This window comes from Carcharodon carcharias, chromosome 2 (assembly GCF_017639515.1).
Source record: "Carcharodon carcharias isolate sCarCar2 chromosome 2, sCarCar2.pri, whole genome shotgun sequence".
In the NCBI taxonomy this organism is placed as follows: Eukaryota; Metazoa; Chordata; class Chondrichthyes; order Lamniformes; family Lamnidae; genus Carcharodon; species Carcharodon carcharias.
Window position 1 is genome coordinate 229,555,027 of NC_054468.1, and position 23,528 is coordinate 229,578,554.

The 23,528-nt window shown below is 45.6% G+C and overlaps 1 protein-coding gene across 9 annotated transcripts in view; it reads right to left on the reverse strand.

Moving 5' to 3' along the window:
- Positions 1–23,528, reverse strand: part of hivep2a (HIVEP zinc finger 2a) — a 233,573-nt gene that overhangs the window by 109,551 nt on the left and 100,494 nt on the right. The window contains exon 1 of one of the 9 annotated variants that reach the window (XM_041216538.1): positions 14,443–14,509. The exons of the other annotated variants lie outside the window; for them this stretch is intronic. The gene's annotated coding sequence lies outside the window, so the exon portion shown is untranslated. Of the gene's footprint in view, positions 1–14,442; positions 14,510–23,528 lie in introns of those variants that run through there. 9 annotated transcript variants of the gene reach the window in all.

A 23,528-nucleotide genomic window follows, 5' to 3' on the forward strand; every position in this document is an offset into this window, starting at 1 on the left:
TGTAGGCTTTTTGATCTTCTGCTAACAATGACAGAAATACCACAGCAATCCAATGACTTCTCCCCCTCCACTCCTGACATCTTTCATTTGATGTGGGAAAGTTCATCCATGGATAATTGGTCAAAAATGTGAACCCTATGGTATGAAGGACACTAAGGAAGGATGAAGCGCTACTAATCTCATCAAGAGAGGACGAGTAAAACTACAGCCAGCAAATATCAAGCGTGTGTGAAGTGTCATCGAAACAGCCACAGACTGAGAGTAAAAAGTCTCAGAATGATTCACGTCTCTTGTAGCTAATAATACAGGGAGTGGGAAATCTCTGTAGACCCTGGTGTCCCTCTGCCCAATTCTGGTGCCAGCCCCGGTGAAGGATGAGTGATTAACGTTTGTAATGTCGTTACTGTCACTTTCTTGAGTTATGACCTGCAGATGGGAGACAGCAAAAGTCTGCAACGCAGAACATGGGTCTGCATCTGTTACCCAACCTGCCTCCTATAGTACAGAAAAGCTGTAGAGAAATAAAGCAGAAAGCGAGGTGGAGAGAGAAAGAGAGGTATGGAGAGAGAAATGGGAGAGAAGAAAGGCCTGCTTTTATGTGGTGATCCCTGTGATGTTCCAAAGCACTTTACAGTCAATGACATACTTTTGAAATGTAGTCACTGTTGTGAGATAAGAAAGAAACAAGAGGAAGGGAAAGGGAAAGGAACGGAGGGAGAACAAAAAAAAGAGAAAAAGTAAAAGAAGCATGAAAGACAGAAAAATAAGTGATAAATTAAAAGGTTTATTTTCCATCTCGGGACAAGCCTATTTCCCAAGTGAGTCAGTAGGCAGGGAACGAGAGCAGAGAGGTGTCTGTCTGTGTTAGCAGACAGTCCTGTAGGTCAGTGCTAACTCTCGCTAACATGGCCTGTGGCTGATAATCACACAAAACAACAGCAGGGGAAGGAGAAAGCAGAAAAGCAATTTATTTATTGAAGCGAGAACTGGAAAGAGCCACTGAAGCCGACCCACACTGCGCTTCAGTCCACGCTGCAGAGACATGGGTTTGCTGAGCAGGCTGTGCATGTTGTATTTGCAGTTCTGAGTGAAAGCAGTGGGAGCACTCCATGTCAAGTGACGACGCTGCTTGTCTGCATGCGCCATTTTTCAAATCATCTCAAGGGTGAATGAGGTGAGAAAAAAGCCAGTGGTATTCAAGAAAATGTTTCCAAAACACTTCTCCATTACCGCTGTTAGTGCAATCTTCCCTCAGATTTAGCAAACAGTACCTCCCCCTTTGGCAATCATCCCTTTCTCAAAACAAGCAAATCAAAAAGTCACAGCACTGTGAGCTGATAGTGAGAAACAAGAGCCTTAAATAGGCAGATAACTCAGGCAGATGGATGTGCTGATGTTGAATTACTACATGGTACAAGTCAGGATTATGATGGAATACTCTCCACTTGCCTGGATGAGTGCAGCTCCCACAACACTCAAGAAGCTCAACACCATCCAGGACAAAGCAGTCTGCTTGGCTGGCACCACATCCACAAACATTCACTGCCTCCACCACTGACATACAGTAGCAGCAGTGTGTACCATCTACAGGATGCACTGCAGGAACTTACCAAGGCTCATTCAACAGAACCTTTCAAACCTCTACCACCTGGAAGGACAAAGGCAGTGGATGCATCGGAACACCCACCACCTGCAAGTTCCCCTCTAAATTACAAAACCACCCTGACTTGGAAATATATCGCCGTTCCTTCACTGTCACTGGGTCAACATCCTGGAACTCCCTCCCTAACAGCACTGTGGGTGTACCTACACCACATGGACTGCAGCGGTTCAAGAATGCAACTCACTTCCCAAGGACAATAAATGCTGGCCTAGCCAGCAACATTCACATGCCAAGAACGATTATATATATAAAAAATCACCTCAACCATTCCCTGCGGCAGCAAGTTCCACATTCACAGAATCAACGAATTGCTATGGTGCAGAAAGAGGCCATTTGGCCCATCATGTCTGCACCAGCTCTCTGAGCATTTTATACTAGTGCCAATCCCCTGCTTTTTCCCCATAACCCTGCACATTGTTTCTATTTAGATAATCATCCAATGCCCTCTTGAATGCTTCAACTGAACCTGCCTCTACCACACCTCCAGGCTGTACATTCCAAACCCTAACCATTCGCTGTGTGAAAAAGCTTTTTCTCACCTCACGTTTGCTTGTTTTGCAAGACACTTGAAAACTGTGCCCTCTGGGTTCTCAACCCGTTTACAAATGGGAACAGTTTCTCCCTATCTACTCTGTCCAGACCCCTCATGATTTTGAAAACTCCCATCAAGTCTCCTCTCAGCCTTCTCCTCTCCAAGGAAAACAGTCCCAACTTCTCCAATCTTTCCTCTTAATTGAAGTGTCTCCTCCCTGGAACCATTCTTCTAAACCTCTTCTGCACTGTCTCCAATGCGCTCACATCCTTCCTATAATGTGGCGCCCAGAACTGTACACAATACTCCAGCTGAGGTCTAACCAGTGTCTTATGTAAATTCAGCATAACCTCCCTGCTCTTGTGCTCTATGCCCCTATTAATGAAGCCTAGGATATTGTATTCTTTAGAAACAGCTCTCTTTACCTGTCCTGCCACCTTTAATGACTTATGTACATATACACCCAGGTCTCTCTGCTCCTGCACACCCTTTAGAATAGCATCCTTTATTTTATACTCTCTCTCCATGTTCTTTGAGCCAAAGTGTATCATCTCACACTTCTCCACATTGAACTTCATCTGCCACTCCACAAATGTTTCAATGTCCTTTTGAAATTCTACACTGTCCTCACAGTTTACAATTCTCCCAAGTTTTGTATGGTCTGCAAACTTTGAAATTGTCCTCTGTACACCAAGATCTAGATCATTTATATATATCAGGTAGAGCAAGGGTCCCAATACCAACCATTGCGGAACTCAACTACAAACCTTCTTCCAGCCTGAAAAATGTCCATTAACCATTACTCTCTGTTTCCTATCTCGAAGCCAATTCTGTATCCACATTGCTACTGCCCCATTTATTCCATGACCTATAACTTTCCTCACAAGTCTATTGCATGGCACTGTATTGAATGCCTTTTGGAAGTCTATATACACCACATCAACAGCCTTGCCCTTATCAACCATCTCTGTTACCTCTTCAAAACACTCCAGCAAGTTAGTTAGACACGATTTTCCTTTAATAAATCCAGGCTGACTTCTGAATCAATCCACATTTTTCTATGTGACTATTAATTCTATCCCAAATAATTGTTTCTGGAAGTTTCCCCACCACTGAAGTTAAACTGACTGGTCTGTAATTGCAGGGCAGATTTTTACGACCTTTTTTGAACAAGGGCATATTGTTTGCAATTCTCCAGTCCTCCGGCACCTCCCCTGAATCCAGGGAACATTGAAAAGTTATTGCCAGTGCCTCAGTAATTTCCACTCTCACTTCCTTCAATATTCTTGGATGCATCTCATCCGGTCCCAGTGAATTATCAACTTTAAGTACCAACAGCTTATCTAATACCTCCTCTTTATCAATTTCAAGGCCATCTAGTGACTGAGTTTCCTCCTCTGTCACCATGGTCCAGGCAGCATCTGCCTCATAGGTAAAGACAGATGCAAAGTGTTCATTTAATACCTCAGCCTTGCCTCTTGCCTCTACGTGTAAATCTCCTTTCTAGTCCCTAATCGGCCCTACTCCCCCTTTGACCACCCTTTTACTATTGATGTGCTTTTCGGATACTTTGGGATTTCCTTTTATGTTAGCTGCCAGTCTTTTTTCATAATCCCTGTAACCACTGTCTAGGTAAAGTAATTCCTCTTGCATTCCTTATTGGGTTTATTAGTGACTATCTTATATTTAGTTTTGGATTTGGCCCTTAGTTTTGGATTTAGCCACAAAGCAACATCATGACAACATCTCTACGTCTATCCTATTGAACCCTTTCATAACTTTAAAGAGCTTTAGTGGGTCACTCCCTAGAGAAGAGGCTTGGCTCCTTTGGCCTTTCTCGACTGTTAAAACCTCTCAGCTCTGGCCTCGCCCTTGCAAAGCTCTCTTTTAACCTTCACCAGTGCCTCTCAGTCAGTGCAGAGAGAGCAGGCGGGAGCTCCAGTGCGCAGTGTAACAGGGTGTGCTGTGTGTCAGGAGGGTGGTGTGCCTCAGCTCACTGGGGCCAGGCCGGCTAGGAGCACCGAGCAGCGCTCCAACTGAGGGTTCCCCAGCTCCAGGGGCTTCCCACATCATCGGCCCGGGTGCTGACGCATCACAGCCTCGAGCAGCAGATGTGAAAGGTCATGCCAAATATTTCAAAAACAAGTTGCACGGGGAGCTCCCAGTTTCCAGAAGCATTTGACGCAGTTAGGAGGGAAGATGCACAATTTTATTCCCAGAGGAAACTGCATCGATTTTCCCAACGTCAGCAAAACACTGAAACATCATGACAAATGTAACCAGTGGCTAAAAATAAGGTTTCAGCTCCCTGTAGTCCCTGCACTGCAAAAAAAAGTCTTTGTTGTGACAGCCTGAGGGGGATGTGAGAAGCATTAACCCTTCCAGCATTGCAAAAGTTGCAGCTCGGCACAATCCTTTAAAAGACAGTTTGTGGTTTGCGATTGTGTTTTGTTTGGGTTGTTAACCCCATTGCCTATGAATCCAATTAATCCAATTCAAAGCAAATAAGGTCGGTGCTTGGGACAACGGAGCCAGCCCTGGTCTAGCCGGTCACTTTGCAGCCTGCTAAAGACACTGATAACAGTAGCTGGAGTTACTGTGTGGGATGTCCCTGATTTTGTCAGATTTCCTTTTACCCGAAGTCGCTCTGCCTCTCTACCTCAATCTTTCTTTCTTTGTGATTTCCCTTAAACTCCACCTCTCTGATACCTGTCCTAAAGATGAGCAATGTATGCTGGCCTTGCTGGCAATGACCACATCCCAAAAACAAACATGAAAAGAAATCCTTATGTGGCCCGGTGTCAAATCTTTGGTCATCGCTCCCGCAGAGCGTCTAAAAAGAAGAAAGGCTTGCATTTAGGTGGTGCTTTTCATGGCTATTGGATGTCTCAAAGCGTTTTACAGCCAACGAAGTACTTTTGAAGGGTAGTCACTGTTGAAATGGAGGAAAGATGCTATAACAATGCAAGTTGTTGTTACATAGTACAAATTAATCAAAGAGACTCCAGATACTCTGAATCCACCTATGATCATTGACGAAGCAACACTCTTCAACCATTTCATGCCTAGTTTCACTCTGTGTGCACGCTTCCCAGTTTTTGCAGTTACAGAAGTTCAGGAGTAGAGTCAGAGGCACCAGCAGATCGAGAGGAGAATCCGCTTCCCAGTCTCGGACTGCTGCTTCTGTGAGCTGATTCTGGTGCTGAATTTAAAATTGGCAAGCAATCACACTTCACGGTCCCATCCATTTCCCCATGAAAACAGGAAACTAACAGCCTTGGCACTGATTCATTCCAAGGCCTGAGGAGCACAGAAGCCATCACCCCCTCTGCTCGCTGACCTACACTTGCCCCCAGCACAGCAACGAACCTTAAAATTCTCACCCTTGTTTTCCAAGTGCCTTCTTGGCTTCACCTCCATCACCTCCCCCAACTAATCTCTGTAATCACCTCCAGGCCCACAACCCTCCGAGGTATCTCTAACTCGGGCCTCTTGCACATCCCCGATTTTAATCACTCTCCCTTTGGCGGCTTGCCTTCTGCTGCCTGGCACCTAAACTCTGGAATTCCCTCCCTGAATCTTTCTGCCCTTTCCTTCACCTTTAAGACACTCCGTAGGACCTACCTCACCTGACCAGGCTCTTTGCACTTGCCCAAATACCTCTCTCTACGTGGCTCAGTTTGAAATTTTGTTTGATAGCACTTCTGTGAAGCACCATGTTGCACTAAAGTAAATGGTGCTATACAATTGCAAGTTGATGTTGTTGTTCCATAGAAGAGCTGATCTACAGGAATCAGTTCATATAAAGGAGAGTTTTGTTTCGTGTTTATGCAGTTATCATTTTACGAGAGTAAAATGCATTTCTCCAGAAGGCAAATGTTTATGGGTTGTTTTTATCCCCTCAATGTCAGATCAATCTGGCTTGTTTCTCCCTGGCTGTCCTTAAAATATATTTATTCGTTGTCTGTTCAAGAACCACTTGAGAAACTTGAGCACAAAATACAGACCGACACTCCCAGTGCAGTACTGTGGGAGTGCTGCAGTACCAGAGGTGCTGTCCCTTGGATGTGATAAACCAACTAGGCGGATGTTAAAGATCCCTTGGCACTATTTGAAGAAAAGCAGGGGAATTATCGCTCATGTCCTGTCAAATATTTATGACTCATTACGACCCTAAAAATGGATGGCCAGGATGTTATCATATTGCTGTTAGTGGGAGCTTGCCGAGCGTGGACTCAGGCTTCCTGACTGACAACAGTGACTACAGGGCAAAAGTGTTTCATAGGTTATTAAAAAAAAAGCTTTGAGGGGACCTGAGAAGGTGTTTTGTGACGTGCAAGCCTTCACTTTTTCATTTTCGATTTTAATGTGAGAATCACCCTGACACACAGGTCACCCACTGCTCCATTGCCGGAAAGGAGAGTTAGGTCACAGGCGGGTGGGGACCATGCAGCTGCTGCTTTATCATCTGGACCACATTTTTTAAGCATCACCCTTTCAGAGCAGCTGTGGTTATAAAAAGGTCAGGAGCAAGGGAGGCCCTTTACCGACTGAACAGATCAATTTGTTGATATCAGTAAAGCCTTCAGCCTGAAAGTCCTGTTCCTTAAAGGGTATTAGGACCAGCTTTACGGTCAGGGTACAGAAAAGAAGTTGCACCTTCTGAAGCCCCTTGCACCACAATGTCCCAAAGCCCTTTACAGCCGATGTAGTACTCTAACCTGTCCCCTCTGTTGTAATGTAGGGAAACTCGGCAGCCAGTTAGTTTCTTTTTATTCGTTCACGGGACGTGGGCTCGGCTGGCTGGGCCAGCGTTTATTGCCCACCCCTAATGCGCAGCAAGCTCCAACCAACAGCAACGTGGCAACGGCCAGGGTATCTGTTTTACTGAGGTCGGATAGGTGTTGGCCGAGAGAGCAGGGAGAACTCCTCTGCTCTCCTTTGAAATCGCGGCACGCGACCTACTCTTCCCACCTCAGACGGGGCCTTTGTTTGACGTCTTATCCAGAGGATGGCACATCCTGACAGTGTAGCACTCCCTCAGATGGCATTCGGGATCTATTGCACAGTGAGGCCAGGTCAGGGGAGGATGGGAGGTTCCCTTCTCTGAAGGGTTGGAATTTCAATGATGCAGCAGGAGGCTTCATGGTCATTTATTTCTTGATGCTAGCCTGGAAGTAATCAGGTTTCTTGAATCCAATCTTGCAACCTGGCATGCTGGGATTTGGAATTACCAAGTCTAGGGACCTGGTCCAGCATGGGAACTGCGGCAATACTGCACCAATGAAACAAGAACATAAGAAAAAAGAGCAGGAGTAGATCAATTGGCCCTTCGAGCCTGCTCTGCCATTCAATGAGGTCATGGCTGATCTACCTCGACTCTACCTGCCTGCACCATCCCAATACCCCTTCACCCACTTCACATTCGAAAATCTATAGGCCTGAATCTTGAATGTACCCAATCACCGAGCATCCACCGCTCTCTGGGGTAAAACATTCCAAAGGTTCACAAGTCTCTGGGGGAAAAACATTTTTGCTCCTCTCAGTTGTAAATGGGCGTTGACCCTTATTCCGAGAGGGCATTGTGGATTCCAAAGCTAGGGGGTGCATTTTCTCAGCATCTACCCTGCCAAGCCCTTTGAGAATTTGACATGTTTCAATCAGATCGCCTCGCATTCTTGCAAACTCCTGGAAATTCAGGCCTGTTCTGCTGAATCTCCCCTCATAGGAGATGACCTGCATTAGCGGGTGAATACCCCAACAGCAATCAGCATGTTCAGGAAAGGAGAACCAGGGGACGGCAGAAAAGAGAGGAAGAGTACATATCCACATCGAACCAACACAAGATTCGGGTGTTTGTTTAGCAAATCTCAAGCCGTTTTCCTCACTGCTTTGCTTATTCTTGGCTTCACATCTATTGGACTCAGCTTTATTAATCTGTCTGGGCGGTGAAGTGAAATTATAAATGGCTCTCTTTAATTATTGTTTCATATAGCAACCATCAACATCCTGACGATTGCCATTGACTAGAAACTGAACTGGACCAGCAAAATAAACACTGTGGTTACAAGAGTAGATCAGAGGCTGGAAATCCTCCAGCGAATAACTCACCTCCTGACTCCCCAAAGACTGTCCAAAATCTACAAGGCACAAGTCAGGAGTGTGATGGAACACTCTCCACTTGCCTGGATGAGTGCAGCCGCAAGAACATTCAAGAAGCTTGACACCGTCCAGGACAAAGCAGCCCCGCTTGATTGGCACCACATCCACAAACATTCACTCCCTCCACCACCGACGCACAGTGACAGCAGTGTGCACCATCTACAAGATGCACTGCAGGAATTCACCAAGACTCTTTCAACAGCCCCTTCCAAACCCGCAAGCTCTATCACATAGAAAGAACAAGGGCAGCTGATGCATGGAAACACCACCACCCTGAAAGCTAGACACCATCCTGAGCTGGAAATATATCGTCGTTCCTTCACCACTGCTGAGCTAAAATCCTAGAACTCCCTCCCTAACAGCACGGTGGGTGTACCTACACCACATGGACCGCAGTGACACAAGAAGGTGGCTCACCACCACCTTCTCGACAGTTAGGGATGGGCAACCAATGGTGGCCTTGCCAGTGATGCTCACATCCCATAAAAGAATAAGATAAAAGGCTCTTTTATCAGGAGGCTGAGCCCAAACTGTCTTTGTGCTCAGGACTACATCTGTAGGCGACTATCTGGTCATTGTCCCCTTTGCTGCTTGTGGGAGCTTGCTGTGAGCAAATCAACTCCTGTGTTTCCTACATTTCAATAGTGACTACACTTCAAAACTACTTCATTGGCTGGAAAGCGCGTTGGGATGCTCCATGGTCATGAAAGGCGCCACAGAAATGCAAGTCTTTTGTCCTTTCTTTCATCAGCCTCCATGTCCTCAACGTTCTGTGTGTTAATAAAAGATGGACAGGGTACCAGGCTATCAAGGCAGGGACTCCAGGTTTTTGGAGGTGATACAGCTGGGCGTGAAGAAGGACTTTTTATTGCAGCGGGTGGTAAGCTAACTGGAACACGTTAGGTGAGGGTGGTGGAAGCGGAACCAATCGACAATTTCAAAAGGGAATTGCATTGATGAAAATGAAATGGCAGGACTATGGAGGATAGGGCAGGGGGGGGGAATGGGACTGACTGGATTGGTCTACAGGGAGCCAGCACGGTCTCGATGGGCTGAACTGCCTGCTTCTGTGCCCTAATGACTCTTTGGGCAGGATTTCCCAGTCCCAGCCCGCCGCGAGAATCGTAGGAAAGTCTGACGGATCAGCCAAAGGTCTGTCGACTTGCCGGAGCGCGGGACCAGGTGAATCCCACCCTATCGGCAGAACCTTCGGGTCAGCGAGCAGGGGTGGGCACCGCTCGCCAATGTGTAAAATGACACCTGGCAACACTCCCCCCCCTCCAACCCCCCACCACTCCCGCCCGCGCTCGCTCCCTTCCTCCCCCCGCAACGGGGAGAAAATTCTCCCCTATGACTTTTTGTGACTTGGGCTATAACTTGTCAATCAGGTTCAATAAAAGGTATTTCTTTGGTCATGGAGACGTGAGCATTGCTGGCAAAGCCGGCATTTATTGGCCATCTCTAATTGGCTCTGAGAAGGCGGTGATGAGCCACCTTCTTGAACGGTTGCCGTCCTTGTGGTGAAGGTATTCCCACCGTGATGTTTTTTTGCAGCAGTTTGGTACATTTGTTAGTCTAAGTCGGAGTCGACTACATCACTGTGGCCCTGGCGTCACAAATAAGCCAGATCAGGTGGGGATGACAGATTTCACTTCCCTACAGGACATTAGTGGGTAAAATGAGGTTTTATGACAATGTGGTATGTACATGGTCACGAATACTGATAATAGCTTCTTTTACTCCAGAATCACTTTTTATTTAATTTACTGGATTTAAATTCCTCATCTGCCAAGATGAGATTTGAGCTCATGTCCCTTGAACTTTAGTCCAGCACTTTACAAGTCCAGGAACACACTACGCTACTCTATACCCCTACAAATAATGCTGCAATTAATTAATAGCATATACAGGGGATATAATTAATTTATAATATTTAAATTGCGGCTTTTCAAATCAGAAAACAATAAAAGATGGAAAATTTGACTAACTCTGAGCCTCTGCCAGTACCATACTGTAGAATGTAGACCTGAGATTGAATCTGCCCCCATAGAGACTTCCATTGTTCATTTGCACTACTTGCAGACAGCGGAATCCATTGTTCTGACTCAGTGCGGTGGGAACTTTCCCCCAGAGCCAACACCTGGGACTGTCCCCTGCCACAAGAAACTCCAACTCCAAGTCGCCTCTTACAAAAACTCTGTGGGTGGCACGCTCACCCCCTCTCAGTCCGTGGGTTTACTCACAAGGCACTTGGCTTGAGCAGATGCACCGCTTGGCACCCCAGTGCCACGAGCGAGGGAGTGCTGCACTGTCAGAAGTGCCATCCTTTGGACGAGACATTAGAGTGAGGTGCTGTCTGCCCTCTCAGGTTGGACCTGACAGAACCCACGACGCTATTCACGGCTCCCCCCCTGGTGCTCGGTTCAATAGTTCCCCCTGAACCAACGTCACTAATATAGATTAACCGGGCACTATCCAAGTTTGGTTTGTGGGGTCTTGCTGTGCAAAAATTACTGTGTTTCCGATGTTACAATGGTAATACTCTTTGAAAGTACTAATAAGTTGGGAAAGGCACTACATAAATATAAGACTTTCCTTCCTTTGTCTGACTTTGGACTCAGTCTCACTCTACTCTCAAATTAGAAAAGGAATTCATTGTTACTGTATTTACATAGTTATGAGCTATGGATAGGCAGGAGATGCTTGAGATGAGATCATTTATACATTCCAAGTACTGGCTGTGTCCACGAGGCAAATTAAGGTAACTATCAAAATTCCAAAACAGATGTCTTTCAAGAAAGACACAGGATGAACCTCCCCCTCTGTCACATTATGATCAGAAACTGGGATTGCCATGGTGGAGTGGAAACTCTCCATCAAAAAATAGACAGAAGTATGTGGCCAATCAGGCCATTTTATTACAGAAGGTCATTCTACTCAACCATAGGTTATAAATAGAGCATAAGAACATACAAACATGCGACAGGAGCAGGAGTAGACCACTCGGCCCCTCCACCCTGCTGTGTCATTTAATAAGATCGTGGCTGATCTGATTGTAACCTCAACTCCACATTCCCACCTACCCCCATAATCTTTCAACCCCCTTGCTAATCAAGAATCTATCTACCTCTGCCTTAAAAATATTCAAAGACTCTGCTTCCACTGCCTTTTGAGGAAGAGAGTTCCAAAGACTCATGACCCTCTGAGGGAAAACATTTCTCCTCATCCCTGACTCAAAAGGGTGACCCCTCATTTTTAAACACTAACCCCTAGTCTAGAAGTAGGCCATTTGGCCCATCAAGCCTGCTCTGCTACTCAATAAGATCATGGCTGATCTGATTGTGGCCTAACTCTACTTTCCTGTCTGTTTCCCATAATTCTTGACTTTCCTGTAGATCAAAAATCTGTCTAACTCCGCCTTGAATATATTCAATGAACCAGCCTCCACTGCTCTCTGGAGGAAAGAATTCCAGAGATCAATGGCCCTCTGAGAGAAGAAATTCCTCCTAATCCTAACCTCTGTCTTAAATGGGAGACCCCTTATTGTGCCCCCAATTTCTAGATTTCCCCTGCGAGGGTAAATATCTCTCAGTATTGACCCTGTCAATCCTCCTCAGAATCTTATATGCTTCAACGATAGACAAAAAGTCGTTTGGTAGTACAGAACTTGAGTATTGCTGAAAAAGGGGAGACATTTTTAAGTGTCAATGTCAGGGGAAACAACATATTTATACTGTGTGAGAAAAGAGTGCCGTTCAATTTCAAACAAAATTTGGCAGTTAACTGTCAGTCACCATCAGCTGGTCCATTCTCCATGGCAACACCTCTACCAATCAGAGTCCACTTGCTAACCGATCAGCACTTCCTTCTCAAACAGTATAACCTTGTTGTTTCCCCATGGTGTTGGCATTTTCTTGTGAATTGTCCTGATGAGCTCCAGATGAAGAGCTTTGACAAGATAATGTCTCCTCTTTCAGCAATAGGCAAATGTATAGTCACATAAATAACACGATAGAAAAGCAAAGCAGGTGGCGGAGGCCTGGACCGTGGTCACTTTGCCTTTCAGTCATTTTGCGAGGCGATAGCGTATCTGCCCCTTTTAGACAACTCAGTCGATTTACATTTGTGCTCGATGGAATTGAGTGGGGTCTTTGGCAGCAGTGGATCCAATACCATCATCACTGAAAGCAAGAGTTACGTTGCATCCTTTTAAAAAAATTATTGGAAGGGCCAAGGCTTACGGTGCACTGGGTTTTGGAAGAGCGAAAGAAAAGATCATTTGGTGATGCTGACCTTGGGTTTTAAAGGTCTCTGAAGTGTTAGAGGAAAGGCTGTATGAGCGAGGCAACCAGTTGAGTTTTGAAATCCCAGAAAAGGATGAGTTGGACAGCTTGTGTTAATTACACTGCCAATTACAAGCTAATAGAACATCATCAAAATTGGATGCAATTACTAAAATATACAAAATCCCCCTGAACTTCCCCCCCCCCCCATCAAGGAGCAAATTTCCTCATCAGCTATTAAATCCAACCAGTCCGAACTTGCCTTCAATACTTGAACTCCCTCCTTATATATTTCCTTTCCAAAGTAAGGCTACAAGCTATCATCTTGTCACTTGCTCTGTTGTTTTTTTAAAATCTAAAATTGGAAGCTCTATAGTCAGTCCATAACCAGACCCTTTAAAAGTTTCAAATTCCTTATGTCCTGGTCCAATGTCTTCAGATTTATTTTCTGTGATCAGGACTACATTCTCAGCCTTTTTTAACACCAACCTCACTACAACGATGGGCAGCTATGCATGGGCTTGAAACACAACCTCTCAAAGTCAATTCATGCTCTTTGAGGAGCAGTGGAAGGGTCACAAACCACTAAATGTGCTCACAGCAAAAAGCTCAAACCGAAGACATCTAACCATTAATTTTCTCCTTCGATTTCGCATTAGAGAATACACAAGAGCAAACAAGGAATTAAGATATGTTTTACTCTTTGTAAATCGGAGACCCTCCATAATCATAGGGCAAAATAGGTGTTCCATCTGTCTGCTTATAATATCCCTCCTTAAGGTGTCTCGATGGGTAGACCTTGCTGCCTCGAAGCCATGAAGATTTTGGGTCTAGGTCCCACTTCTACCAACGGCCAAATGATTAAAATCAGGGATTCTCACAAGACCGGAATGAGAGGTCTCTTAGAGGATTGTAGGACTGGAGGAGATGGCAGAGTTGGGAAGGGATGAGGCCATAGAGAGATCTAAAAGCAAGGATGAGAATTTTAAAATCAAGGTGCTGGTTGACCTGGAGCTGGTGCAGTTCAGTGGGCACAGGGGGGTGATTGGCAAACAGGACTTGATGCAAGTGAGGGCATGGGCAGTGGAGTTTTGGGCAACCTCAGAAGCTAATAAGGGGATTTTTTAAAAAATTACAGACTGCTGGTTGCTCAGCCTTGTTGTCATTTTCTTAAATGGGATGGGGGTAATTTGAACCAGGGAATTGACGTCTGTCATATGTAAGTTTTGTATTGCTAAATGCAAAATTCCAGTCTCAGTCAGCCACCGTTCAAGTCTACATGAAGCACTGAGAACACAGAAGCTCTCACCCCAACCTCGAAAGGTGGGATTGTTTTTTCTTTTGAAGCTGTGCATTTCCCTACCACCAGGAACTTGTAGGTAGATGGGGGATCTCCCTCCACACCCATCCACCCTTACTGCTGGACTGCCAGGAAGATGTTTACTCAGTAAAATTATAAGCACACGAGAGTGTGGTAGCAGGAACCAGAATCTGCACAATGTGGTTGTTGGAGATAAGTGAGCTCATACAGTTCAACATAGAAGCTTAGCATCCGATCTAAAAATAGCCTCATCTCAATGACAAAATATTGCATCTTCTGCTCTGACATATGCTGATTGTATATTGTGATGGTTACAGGAGTTTTTTGGAACAGGAAACACCCCCATCATCGAGACCATCATTATTAACTGGTCTTGCCTCCCACCTTCCACCATTTCATCTCATCCTTCAGCCCCTTCTCTCTTTAGAAGCACATCCAATTTCTGCTTGAATCCATTTACAGTCCTGTTTCAAAGCCTTACCCTGCCTGACAACTCATTCCACAAGTCAATGTGACGTCATTACAAAAAATGCACTCGACTTCCAGTCCTGGCCTTCCTGCTTTCTGTAAGTGCCCCAATGGTATTTGAAGCCTCTGACATAGTGAATAATTTGTCTGGATCAGCTCTGCCAGTCTCCTTCGAGATTCTGAAAAACAGCAATGCGGCCAAAGCAAATCACCTCCATTCCAAAGAAAGCAAGAAAAACCGTGTGAGCTTTTCCTCATAACATAAACTCCTTATACCTTCACTTATTTGCCCCCCCTCTGCACCTTTGCAGAAAGTGACTGATTTCCTCCCTATGATTGGATGATCGGGAACTGTACATGGTCCTCCTGATAGATTCTGGCCGACTCACATGTAACAATTCATAACTCCAATTATCCAGGCAGCTTAAACTTGGCTTCCTTTACTTGCCGTTATTTGCCTATGGAATGGAATATTTTCAGGATGCCAAATGCACCACAGGATGAGAAGTCATAAAATCATACATCACAGAAGGAGGCCATTTGACCCATCATGCCCGTGCCAGCTCTTTGAAAAAGCTATCCAATTGTCCCAATTTTTCTCCATAACGCTGCAAGATTTTCCTTTTCAGATATTTATCCCATTCCCTTTTGAGGGTTAATATTGAATCTGTTTCCTCCATCCATTCAGGCAGCTTTCCAAATCGTAACAACTCACTGCACAGACAAAATTCTCCTCATCTCCCACTCTGGCTCTTCTGTCAATTATCTTTAATCTGCGTTCTCTGGTTACCGACCTTCCCGTAAGTGGAAACAGTTTCTCCCTATTTACTCGATCACGCTATTTTGAACACCTCTACAAAATCTCCCCTTAGCCATCTCTGCTCAGGAGATGGTGGAAGGTGGGAGGTAAGACCAGTCAATAATGATGGACTCGATGATGGGGGGTGTTTCCTGTTCCAAAAAAACTCCTGCAAGCATCACAATATACAATCAGCATATGTCAGAGCGGGAGTATTTAGATGAGCACCATATAGCATACAGGGCTATGGGCCAAGTGCTGGAAAATGGGACTGGTATAGATAGGTGCTAGATGGCCAGCACAGACACGATGGGCCGAAGAGCTGTATAACTCTATGACTCGATGATTCTAACAATCCCAACTTCTCTGATCTCTCCATACAACATTCTAGTAAATCTCCTCCACACTTTGCCAAGTCCTTAATCTCCTTCCTAAAGTGCCCAGAATTTGACACAATACTCCAGCTGGGGCCCAACCAATGATCCATAAAGGTTTATGTCCATTAGGAATGTCTTCTGGTCTCCTGTAATGGATTGCCACCTTGACATGTTGGAGAGGCTCATGCGTTCTGACCATCCCCTGGGCGATGCCATCAGAAGCTCCTTACACCTGGTACAGCCACCCATCGCGGCAAAGTTGGGACAGGAGAGGAAGTGCCGCACAAGGCGCAACCCACAAAGTCTTCAACAGCAGAACAGGTGAAGGAATCTCACTGGCCGTGAATGTGGAAGGAGAGGCTACAGGGGCAAGGCAGGCCCGGTCGTTGTGGTTTAACATGTCACCGAAGTCCGTCAAGATCGTGTGGACAACGATGGCGCCTCAAACAAAATCATGCCCAGACTTCTACCGGGATCCATCTTCAGTCACGTGAAGATCCATGGCAGAAGCATGTGACCCTGAGTAAACATCAAACTCAAATGGAGGGACAGCTGATGATGAATGGAGGCTTTCAAGAATGAAATGTCAGACCCATCCGGGCAGCTGCTGACACCAAGGCTGTTAATTTTATACCAGTAAAAGATTTCTGGGTTCCAGAAAGGCCAGAATCTAGCTCATTGCCCCGCTGGGCATTACTGAGGGCAGCTCAGGTGCTTTTGAAGGGCACTCAGCTCGAATGTGTTTCCATGTTGAATGCATACACCAATAGAACTGCCTTTCTTTCTAAACTTGGGATTGAAAATTTAGTGAAAACACAAACACTTGGCCAGTAAACCCAGCAAAACCATGTGATTTGCACAGGAGGGGGATGGATATAAAAGTAGGGGAAGTCTTGCTACAGCTGTACAGAGTGTTAGTGAGACCACACCTAGAGTACTGTGTACAGTTTTGGTCTCCTTATTTAAGGAGGGATATATTTGGATTGGAAGCAGTTCTGAGAAGGTTTCACTCGGTTAATTCCTGGAACGAAGGGTTTGTCTTATGAGGTAAGGTTGATCAGGTTGGGCCTGTACTCATTGGAGTTTGACGTGATCGTATTGAAAAATAGAAGATTCTAAGGAGGCTTGGAAGGGTGGATCCTGATGGGGCGTTTCCTCTCGTGGGGGAATCTAGATTGAGGGAGCACAGTTTCAGAGTTCTTCCAGAGGGAGCTGAGGAGGCAGAGTCATTGAATATATTCAAAGTTGAGTTAGACAGATTTTTGCACTATAGGGGAATCAAGGGTTATGGAGAACAGGCAGGAAAGTGGAGTCGAGGCCAAGATCAGATTTCATTGAACGGGGAGCAGGCTCCATTGACTGTATGGCTTACTCCTGCTTCTATTTCTTATGGTATGTTCCACAATTGGCACCATGAGAGTGCACATCGTCAACAGCCTTCAGTTCAGGATAAAAAAATGAAAGGTACATGAAGCAACAGGTGGCTCCAGACAAGGATGAGACCAAGTTTATTGGTCCTGAAAGCATAAAACGTTTGAGAACTTTCCCCATTGGTAGAAGGCAGCAATAATCCTGATCGGGACAGTGAGAGCCCTGAGAGAGGCAAAACAGGTCATATTCTTGGGGTAAGCGATCGAGAAAGAAAATAATCTGCTTACAAACCAATACAGTACAAATTCGTATTTGGATATATGAGTAATGTGAGACATAATGTTGTGTGATGTGTAATAATGTTGTGTGATGTGTGATAATGTTGCATAGTTAGAAGGAACGAGTAACTTTGGACCTTTGGTTCTCAGAACTTTCCACTACTGGCTCTGTTGTAGACTAACTTATAGAGATTGATTGCTATGATTAATCAACTTCATTATCATTGTATTAGGTTACTACCCAAGATGGTAGAAGGTGTAAATAACACCTGCAGCATGTTGCTTTTGTTTTATGTTAGAAGGTGAACTAGGTGGACTTCAGTCGCAGCAAGAGGCTTCAGGAGGATAGCAGAATGCTTTAAGGATGTCCTCAAAGCATCCCTGAAGAGGTTAAACCTCCCCGTTGACTCATGCAAGTCCCTGGCTTGTGACCGTACAAAATGGAGAAGGCTCATTTGGGAAGGCGCAGGGCACACTGAGAGACTTGGTTGGGGGTATGCAGAGATGAAGTCGAGGCATCAAAGGGGAGTGCGCAAACCTCCAAACACCTCATCTGCCTGACCCACCTCTAGCAGAATCTGCAAATCGCACACTGGACTTGTCAGCCATCTCAGAACCTATCGACCCCGAGTGGAAGCGAGGCATCCTCGATTCCGAGGGACTGCCTAAGGTGAAGATGAAGGTCTTTGAATACAGAGACGCAAATCCCAGGCATAATGGTGATGAGTGAATAACTCCCCCATCAATCATGCCTGGGGTCCACACTCGTGTTAGTGACTGGGATTGATTTATGTAAGAATTCATATTGTACAACTATCCTTAACTCACTGCATTTTGCTGTAGTTTTGGCCACGAGTTGGGTAAATTAAAATTACAAACCCATTATTGCCTCTGTCATATTGGTTCACATGGTGGTGTCAATATTCACTCCCTTCCTCATCTAGCATTTCCTGAAATTCCTATGTTGTAACGACTTCACATCCATGTGTGAGGGTACAAGCCCAGTGGAGACAGGGAGAGAAGCCACAATCTGACCATCAGCTTCCAATCGATCTGGTTTGTGAAGCAAACGTGCCAGAAAGGCAGCAACCTCAATCCCCCAACTCCTTCTCCAGCTGCCGGAGCACATGGAGTGTTGCAATTCCTTTGTACATCTGCATTTGAAAATCAAGAGCCCTTTCCAAATGAGAATTTTATCAATCAGATTTTCACGGCACCAGAATCTAAAAGCCATCCTCAATTTTTAACCAATCCTCAATCCAAAACCAAACTTTCTTAAAAAGAAAAGAAGTACAGTTTTCCTTTTAGGTGAATTAATTCTGCACAAGTGTCCTCGGGTCAAATGCTTGATGTCCTGCTGTGACTAAATCAGTAACCAACTGTGCTCCTGCCATAGTACATACTACACCCCCTGAGCAGCCAGCCAGCTACTGGTTCCAAGGGGACTTCTATCAAAGAGGGAGAGGGAATCTACCCCTTTATCCTCTATTGCACAGGCACAGACACCCTGTGTTACTCTCCCTCTTCATAGACAGAGATTAAGCATCTCCATTAAGAGCTGATGCTTAAGGAAATTAAGTGAAACAGCCGTATTATTGGTTTTGGCAGGGGTCTGGAGAATTCAACCCAATGAGGTAAGAAAAATAAACAGATGGAAGGAGAGCAAAAAATAAAATCAAACAGCATCACAGGAAGCCAGCCACTCAGGTGGAGAAGAAAAACATCAACATATTGTGGGGCGTCATAGGGGGAGATGATGGTGTAGTGGTAATGTCACTACACTAGTAAGTTAGTAAACCCAGCCTAAGGCTCTGGGGAACAAGAGTTCAAATCCCACTGTAGCAGCTGGTGGAATTCACATTCAATTTAATAAATGTGGAATTTTAAAACTAGTCTCAGTAATGGTGACCACAACAATTATCATCGATTGTTATAACCCATCTGGTTCACTGATGCCCTTTAGAGGAGGAAATCTGCCACCCTTACCTGGTCTGGCCTGCAAGTGACCCAGACCCGCAGCAATGCAGTTGACTCTTAAATGGCCTAGCAAGTCACTCAATTCAAGGGCAATTAGGGACGGGCAACAATGAATGCTGGCCTTGTCGATGGTGCCCACATCCTAAAAAGAGGAAATATCCTAGCCGCGCCCTGACCAGCACCAGCATTTCCAGTGGGGCAGAGAAACAGGAACCCTGGCCAGTGTCCTCATTCCTGTCAGAGGCTATCCAGAGGAACCACAGTGTCAGGAAGATATAATAATTTTCATAATGTTATTTGGAATTTATTGCAAAGTTGAGTAACAGTGGGATCTGTGTTTATGTATGTGTGTGTGTCTGTGTTTGTGTGTGTGTGACTTAATTGAATTAGAGATAGCCGGTCTGAAGGCTTTGATGTAAACAGGGTAAGCGGGTGAAGTTTTAGAATGTGAGGTGTAAAGGGAACATTTGCGTTTTTAAATAAACCAGACCAGCATGAATTCAAAAGAGGAGGTGAAATGCTTCACCTAGTCAGGAGAAGTTAAGAAACAGTTGTCAGGGTTTTGACCTTGGCCGGGGTGAGTGGGGGAGCGGTCAGGAAGCTGACTGCCGCCCGTGATTGGCTCCACACCGTGATTTTACATGGGCAGGCCAATTAAGGCCCACCCTGCGCCCTGAACGCTGCCTGTGCAGACGGAAAGGTGGGTGGGGGGTGCCGTGGGGAGTAGGGAAAGCCGGGCCTAGCGTGTAGTTCACGCATGAGAAAGAGCGCTTCAATCTCCCTGAGGGACAGAGCTTCCTCAGGGAGGTTAATGCGCTGTGTATAAAAAAAATGTAGGGAACAAAAATTTAATAAAACATGTCCCCTTGTGTGACTCCGCCACATGAGATGGGACATGTTTTTAATTCAAAAATAAAGTTTTTATTTAATGTTTATTTGCTTTAGGAAACCTCATCCCGCTGGTGGATGAGGTTTCCTAAAAAAATGTAAAGGCCGTTTGGCCTTTTCACCAGCCCGCCAACCGTTAGGTTGGATGCGGCATAAATTTGAATTTAATTAGATTGTTAATGGCCTTAATAGGCCTTTTAATCATTGCTGGGCGTGCAGCCAACACTGGCGCGTGCTCACCGAACAAAATATCGCAAGACTGTGCGATGATGTCAGAAAACATGCCCGACATTATCGCACGTCATTTTATGCTCAAGCAAGCGCCTGCATGCCAAGTGTAATATTCTGCCCAGTGTGTTTATTTTTCCCAAAAATTACTGGTAAAATTGGTACTCTGATAGATTTTCATTATTACAGGTAAAGTCCAAAGACATAGTGAAACAATGGGAATGTGCATTCAAAGGGGAAAATATGTATAAAGGAGAGAAGGCTGGGTACAAGGGAAGGCATCCTAAAATCTAATAAGTGTGAAAAGCCTCCAGTCTCTGTGCCCAAACTGTTGTCTGCAAATACTGAAATTAAGAAAACTCATTTTGAATTCGACTGTCCAGGGTATGAGCTTTGCCCAGCAATAATTAAAAGGCCTATTAAGGCCATTAACAATCTAATTAAATTCAAATTTATGCTGCATCCAACCTAATGGTTGCCGGGCAGGTGAAAAGGCCAAACGGCCTTTACATTTTTTAGGAAACCTCATCCACCAGCGGGATGAGGTTTCCTAAAGCAAATACACATTAAATAAAAACTTTATTTTTGAATTAAAAACCTGTCCCATCTCATGTGGCGGAGTCACACAAGGGGACATGTTTTATTAAATTTTTGTTCCCTACATTTTTAAAAAATCTATGTGTAATGGAGGTGTCACTGGGAGTTAGATTAACGAGGGGAGCCAGGAGTTATCATAGTAGTAATCTGTAAACCTATGTATGTGCTTAAAATCATTTTATTTTTATTAATAAAGGTCTCATTTAGTTTGGTAAGAAACATCTAAGCCTCGGTGGCCTTCATAAGACCATAAGACCGTAAGACATAGGAGCAGAAATTAGGCCATTCAGCCCATCGAGTCTGCTCTGCCATTCAATCATGGCTGATAAAGTTTCTCAAACCAACGCCTTCTCGCCATAACCGTTGATCCCCTTACCAATCAAGACCCTATCTATCTCGGTCTTAAATACACTCAATGACGTGGCCTCCACAGCCTTCTGTGGCAATGAATTCCATAGATTCACCACTCTCTGGCTAAAAAAGTTTCTCCTCATCTCTGTTCTGAAAGGTCTTCCCTTTACTCTGAGGCTGTGCCCACGGGTCCTAGTCTCTCCTACTAATGGAAACATCTTCCCCACGTCCACATTTACTGAACTCAAAGCCTGCATCTGGAAATAAATACAAATTGCAAATAGTTGTGGCAGCTGCTTCAATGCCACACCACGTGGAACATTTACCAATTCCAGATTTGGCGGTGGTGGGGGGTGGGGGGGGGGGTGGTGCAGGGAAATGAGATTAGGAATTTATTATGCTGCTTGGAACTGAGTGACTGCAAATGGGGGATTGTCGGCACATGCAGGCCGCATCCTTCTCCGGTATCCCTCCTGGTTATTTTTTAGGGCTGGATTTTATGTTCCCCACCGCAGGGCTTGAAGGTAGCTGGGCACAGAAAGGGTTAACTTCCTGCCACCTGTATGACATTTTATGGGGGGGGGGGCAGCAACAGCATCGGATGGCCCGCTCACCCCTGGGCCTGTTGAGGCCCTTAAGTGGCCAATTACTGGCCAAGTAAAGGCCTCACCACTCCCCCCACCCCCCCCCCACCTCCCCTGCCACTATTTTACCTGCAGTGGAGGTGGGTAGGAGGAGACCCACGCCATACGGGGAAGCCCAGAAGTTGCCCAGGCTGGTATTGGGCAACGAAGAGAGGGGAACCTCCTTTGTGGGTGCCCTGTGCCCACCAGAGGCAGAACCCACAACCCACCCCACTCCCCCCCACCAGAAAACACATCCCCCTTTACCCCCACTCCCTCACAAACCCAGCCTCCCAACCTCCCTCACCCCTATTGCCAACTGGCTGTTAAATGTCTGCAGGGCGGCCACATTTTCCTTGGCGGGTTCCCCACTGACCGGGGGCTTGGGAGGGTGGTGTGGGTGGGTGGTGTGGGTGTGAGTGTGTGGGGGGGGGAGGGGGGGGGGCGGGGCGGTGGTGGGGGCAAGCGTCCAGTAAATTCCAGCCGTTAATATATTATTTGATCTCCAATGCAGTCCTTTTGGTGATGGGACTCCAACAACAGCGTCAGGTAGGGAATTCCATGATATTGACTCACTGCGGGGAGGATGAATTCAGGATGGTGTGTGACTTCAGAACATGATAACATAAGAAGTCGGAGCAGGAGCAGGCCATTTGGCCCCTTGAGCTGGTTTCACCATTCAATGAGAACATGGCTGATCCTCAATCCATTTTCCCACATGATCCCCATATCCCTCGATTCCCTCAGAGTCCGGAGCTCATTCCCACATTGCCCTTGAACTGAGTGGCTTGCTAGGCCATTTAAGTGTCTGAGTCACTTGGAGGCCAGGCTGGGTAAGGATGGCAGATTTCCTTCTCTAAAAGGCATCAGTGAACCAGGTGGGTTTTTACAAAGGTTGCCATTACTGAAACTAGTTTGATAATTCCACATTTATTCAACAAATTTAAATTCCACCAGCTGCCACGGTGGGATTTGAACCCTCGTCCCCAGAGGCTTAGCCTGAAGCTTACTAATACCAGTGACAGCACCACTGCACCATCATCTCCCTCTCTCATGCCCCACAATATGTTGACATTGAGAAGGCTATCACTCTCAATCTCGAATACACTCAATGGATGAGCCTCTCTCTGGGGTTCAGAGTTCCAAGGATCCACAACCCTCTGAGTGAAGAAATTCCTTCTCTTCTCAGATTCTTAAATAATTGACCTGAGTCTATGACCCCCTTCCCAGCCAGAGAAACAACCTCTCAGCGACTATCTGTTTAAGCTCCCTCAGAATCTTATATGTTTCAATTAGTTCATCTCTCATTCTTCTAAACTCCAGCAAACACATTCTACTCGCCCTCTCAGCACAGGCCAACCTTACCCACGCCAGGACCCATTCTGATGAACCTTCGCTGCACCACTTCCAAGGCAAGTGTACCCCTCCTTAAATAGGACGGCCAAATGAAAAATGCCCTGTTTATCTCTAGTCTCTGCTTTCTGTCTGTTAACCAATTCAAAGCAATAACTCAGGAGTTAATGGCGTTGTCCAGACTTTGCCAGTTGGCTTCCCTTTTGTGGAAATGACAGTACTCATCGGCTGTTGACATTCAAACAACTTTCCCTCCA